Source organism: Microtus ochrogaster, chromosome 6 (assembly GCF_000317375.1).
Source record: "Microtus ochrogaster isolate Prairie Vole_2 chromosome 6, MicOch1.0, whole genome shotgun sequence".
NCBI classification, from domain to species: domain Eukaryota; kingdom Metazoa; phylum Chordata; class Mammalia; order Rodentia; family Cricetidae; genus Microtus; species Microtus ochrogaster.
In genome coordinates, this window is record NC_022013.1 from 88,269,012 (window position 1) to 88,274,312 (window position 5,301).

Here is a 5,301-nt window from a genome sequence, read left to right on the forward strand (position 1 = left end):
CTAGAGGTTGGTAAGGTCAGAAATCCTACAGCCAGGTTTTGTCTCGCTCGTGTGTGAACACACATTAAAAGTGAAAGAAGACCACAAGCTACTGTCTTAGTTATCCTTCTCTTTCTGGGGCAAAATACAATGGCCAAAGAAACTTACAAAAGAAAAATATTTCATTTGGGGGTCATCGTGGCTCCAAAGGGTTAGAGTCTATGACCATCATCGTAGTCAGCATGACAGGCAAAAGGCAGATAGCAGTCAGGCAGCAGGCAGTAGGCAGGCAGCCATGGTGTTGGGGCAGTAGCTAAGAGCTCACTTCTGATCCACAAGCACAGGAGAGAGAGAGAGAGAGAGAGAGAGAGAGAGAGAGAGAGAGAGAGAGAGAGAGAGAGAGCTAACTGAGAGTGGCATGGGCTTTTGAAACCTCAAAGCCTGCCCCCATTGACACCTGCAAGAGGCAAAGTGAACCTGTAAACCCCACTTGCCCAAAGACAAGATAATGCCCTGGAATGCTAGGAGCTGTTGTTCTTGGAAGATAACAAGCCACGCGTTTTCACTGCCCTAAATAAGTCTGTTCGACCCATCTGCACCAGATGTGCCTGATCACATGTGGGTGGGAGGTTCATAGACAGGAAACACATCTGGATGTGCGCTTGCCCCCTTGGACCTGATGGGAAATGCAGTGGATTATGAGTTTTGCCTTTTTAAGTCTCTGTAAAATGTTACTCGTGGCCATTCCGTGGGAATCCAGGGGTAGACCTGGCCAGAATCCTTCTTTCCAGCTGGTATTTACCCTAAGGGTTGCTTTGAATTTGGCTCAAAATTGCAGGACGTTTTCTTGAATCTCAGGATTAACACACACCTCATCCAACAACACCACACCTCCTAATCCTTCCCAAACAGTTTTGACAATTGGGGACTAAGCATTAAAACACGTGAGCCTATGGAAACCATTCTCCTTCAAAGCACCACAGTTACCATGTATCCTCAATGACCGGTGTGAGACCGGGCCAATCAATGAAAAGGCATAAAGACAGAATTATAGCTTCCTCAAGAAGAAATCCCACTTTTGATCGGCATTCATCCCTATCCGAGGTCCAGTCTGCCTGTAAGACAGGGTGCCCCTCTGGCCTTTGCTCTGCCTTGCACAATCTTGTAAGTCAGTACATATCTATAAATGTGTGCGTATGTGTGTGTGTGTGTGTGTGTGTGTGGTGTATATGTGTGTGTACATGATGTATATGTGTTGTGTGTATGTGGTGTGTATGGTGTTGTCTTAGTTAGGGTTTCTATTGCTGCAACAAAACACCTTAACCAAAAAGCAAGCTGGGGAGGAAAAGGTTTATTTGGCTTACACTTCCACATTGCTGTTCCTCACTGAAGGAAGTCAAGACAGGAACTCAAAAAGGCCAGGATCCTGGAGGCAGGAACTGATGCAGAGACCATGGAGGAGTGCTACTTATTGGCTTGCTTCCCATGGCTTGCTCAACCTGGTTTCTTACAGAATCCAGGACCAACAGCCCAGGGATGCTACTACCCACCATGGGCTGGGTCCTCTCCCATCGATCACTAATTGAAAAAAAAATGCCTTACAGCTGGATCTCATGGAAGCATTTTCTCAACTGAGGCTCCTTCCTCTCTGATGACTGTAGTTTGTGTCAAGTTGACACTCAAAATTAGCCAGTATAGATATGTATGCAGTTCATGAGTAGCATTAGTATATGTGTATATATGGTTTATGTGTGTATATCATGTGTATATAGGTACGTGTGTAGTGTATAAGTGTGTAATTTATGTGTGTAATGTCTATACTATAGTGTGTGTATATTGTATGTGTGTACTATGTGTAGTTTATGTGTGTGTGATATATGTGAAGTGTCTGTATGTGTAATGTGTAGCTTGTATGTTTGTAGCATATGTGTTTATGTGGTATATGTGTGAAGTATGTGTGTGTGTGTTACGTGTGTGTGTCTAGTGTGTGCATTCCATTCCTATGGTAGAACACTGAAACAGATGGTTGTAAGCAATCTCAAAATCTTAATTACCTGAAACCATAAAAGATATTTTTTACTCATAGTGAATATTCACTTTGAGTCAGCAGACTTCTCTGCTCATCAGGGTCAAAAGAGACCAATTCAACAGGAAGAAGCTTGCTAGAGGGGCTTCTATATGCAAACGAATACTCTAACCAGGAAGTAACATGAGTCACATCTGCTGAAAAGACAAGGATCTCACCCAGACTGGTAGCAAGAAATAGCATCCTACAAACACTTCTAAAACAGCCGCGAATCTGTGGCAGTCAGTGAATGCTCTGACTGACTCACATGATTAGTTACAAAACAGAGACTTCAGTCCTTCAGGGCAAAGTCATGGGGACAGACAGAAACAACTGTTTGCCGTTTCTTAAGAAAGATAGGTTTATTTAGTATCGCGATTCCAGGGACCCAAGACTGAGGGTTTGCAGCAGTGATGACCTTCTTGCTGGCAGAGTTCCAAGACAGCATAGGTGTCACAGGGTAGAGACAGCAATCATAGATACGTGTTTTCCTAAAAATGATTAAGAATATAATCCTGGAATGTGGAAAAGAGAACAGGTCACCATAAACTTCAATGTCAGTGCAGTAAGAAAAGAGATGACTGGCCTGGAGAGAGATGGCTCAGTGGTTAGAAGCAAGTGTGACTCTTCCAGAGGACCCACATTTAATTTACAGTAACAACATCTACAGTCTTATAAATGCTTGCAACTCCAGATTTTGTGATTACAGTACCCTCTTCCAGCCTCTATGGGCACTGTAATTATATTTAGAAACATACTGTACACATAATTTCAAAATAATAATAAATAAATATTTTAGCTAGATGGTGGTGGTGCATGCTTTTAATCCCACCACTCAGGAGGCTGAGACAGGTGAATTTCTGTGAGTTTGAGGCCAGCCTGGTCTATAGAGTGAGTTCCAAGACAGGCTCCAAAGTTACAAAGAAAGCCTGTCTCAAAAAAACAAAATATATATAATTTTTTTAAAAAGAAATGCCATACTTTCTACAATTTTCTAAGAGATGCCATCCAGATTACTTAACTTATTTTTGTTGTTATTATTATTATGTTTAGTATGCATATCAGAAGATCAGAGGACAATTTCTTGAAGTCTATTCCCTCTTTCCACAATATGGTCCAGGGGATTGAACTCAGATTATCAGGAATGACACCGACAATCACTAAACTATCTCCCTGGGGCTCAACCCACTCAATAATTAAGAAAGAGCAAAAATAATCATGAATGTAAAAAAAACTTTCTTCATTGTGTCCTGAGTTTCAGATATTCATTTAAGCAGGCTTTGGAGTCCACTGATGTCTAAAATAACAGGCAAATAAGAATGCAAATAAGAGCCGGGCGATGGTGGCGCACGCCTTTAATCCCAGCACTCGGGAGGCAGAGGCAGGCGGATCTTTGTGAGTTTGAGGCCAGCCTAGTCTGCAGTGAATTCCAGGACAGCCAAGGCTATTACATAGAGCAACCCTGTCTTGAGATAGGAACCTGAGTCAAGGGGAGCGCTCCTCACTGAACTTTGGGAATGTACTGAAAGTCCTGCCTCATAAGGAGCCTCAGTTTGTCTTTGTCTTTCATGAAGTCACCTCTCGAGGTGTGGTATTTCCTTTATCACCTACATTGACTGATCACTAATCTCATCTTATTTCCTTCGTAAGAAACAGCGTTTGTCCTTCCAAGGGTAATCAGCCCAGCAAGAACCCATCTTTCCTGATCCTTCTTCCCCTTTGCGCTGATTGGGAGACCACATCAGGTTGTGAACTCAGACTTACCAGGATGATGAAATGAGTCACCACCTATATCAGGGATAAAAGAGGCCATTTTGACAAGTGTGTTTGTTAGTCTGCATTGGGTTGTGGCGCAATCTTCTTGGGAAAAGAAATTGCCTTATTGAACTACATTTACTTGGGTTTTGTGTTCCTTTGTGCGACACTGAGAGTGATCTTTTCTCAAGGTCTTCACAAACTAAAGCTTCTACATCTTTAACTTGGGTTTTCTTCCCCACCCCTTTTTAAAACAAAAAGCATTCCATTAGTTTAAGTTGCAAATTCATCTTTTTTTTTTTTTTGGTTTTTCGAGACAGGGTTTCTCTGTGGCTTTGGAGCCGCAAATTCATCTTAAAACTGTCTCTGGAGGCACACGTGGGGCAGGAGCCCTCCAGCTCTGCACGACCCAAAAGAGGATGTCTCCCAGCCTTCGGGAAGGTGCTCAGCTCAGGGAAACCAAGCCCTCATCCTGCTCCTTCACAATTGAGAGCATTTTTAGGACTGGACCAGAAAAAAAGTTGCTTACCGTCAATAAGACCCCACAGACCGTGGGCAGACACCTGCGGCGACTCAGAGAAATGTGGCAACCCATGCCTACATGCCCCGGATCTTCCCAGCGAGATCTCATTTCCTTGTCCCATGGATCACCCAATGCCAGAAGAGAGGGCTTCGAAATACGAAAATTATGTTTCAGCCTCAGAAACACTCTCTTTGAAAAGAGAGTTGAGATGGTACAGAGGACGAAGACCAAAAACTGCTTTTACCCAAAGTCAGGTTGAAGTGTTGGAAGATGTCTTCAGAGTGACCTGCTATCCTGGTATTGACATCAGAGAGGACTTATCTCAGAAGCTGAATCTAGAGGAAGACAGAATCCAGATTTGGTTCCAAAATCGCCGGGCAAACCTGAAAAGGTCCCGTAGAGAATCACAATTTCTAATGGCAAAAAAAGCCTTCAACACAGATCTGAAATAGCCAAAAAAATTACACATGTGAGCTTCTCTTCCAATTGCAGAACACAAGGAACCAACGGAAATACCAAGTATTTAAAATGTTGCCATTTCTTTCCTGTACCTAATCTGAAATTGTCATTCCTTCTGAAAGTATTGCAAAATAAGTATGATTCTAGCATAGTACATATTATAACTGGACATTGTTAGTTATTATGAAGAAACCTTTCCTATATATTTTAATAAATTTTTTTAGAAATGAAAAAAAAACTGTCCCTGGAGTATGAGAAATCTTTTCACAATACATCTATTGTCTAAAAAAATATTTTACCCTTTTATTTCTGCTGGGCTAGCTTTTGGGGATAAATATGAAACAATTAGTACGTCTTAAGTGTGAACTAACATACAGGGAGAACCATGAGAGGGAACTAACATTTATTAAACATAGATTCTCAACAGTATTAAAGCTGTTGATGTGGAAGGGACAGCAATTATGAGACTCTGTCTGTCTTCAACAGAATTTATGACCAAGTATAGAAGTCAAATTAAGCA

The 5,301-nt window shown here is 41.9% G+C and overlaps 1 pseudogene; it reads left to right on the forward strand.

Moving 5' to 3' along the window:
• The first annotated feature begins 4,218 nt into the window (after positions 1-4,218).
• Positions 4,219-4,774, forward strand: LOC101995427 (annotated as a pseudogene).
• The last annotated feature ends 527 nt before the right edge of the window (positions 4,775-5,301 follow it).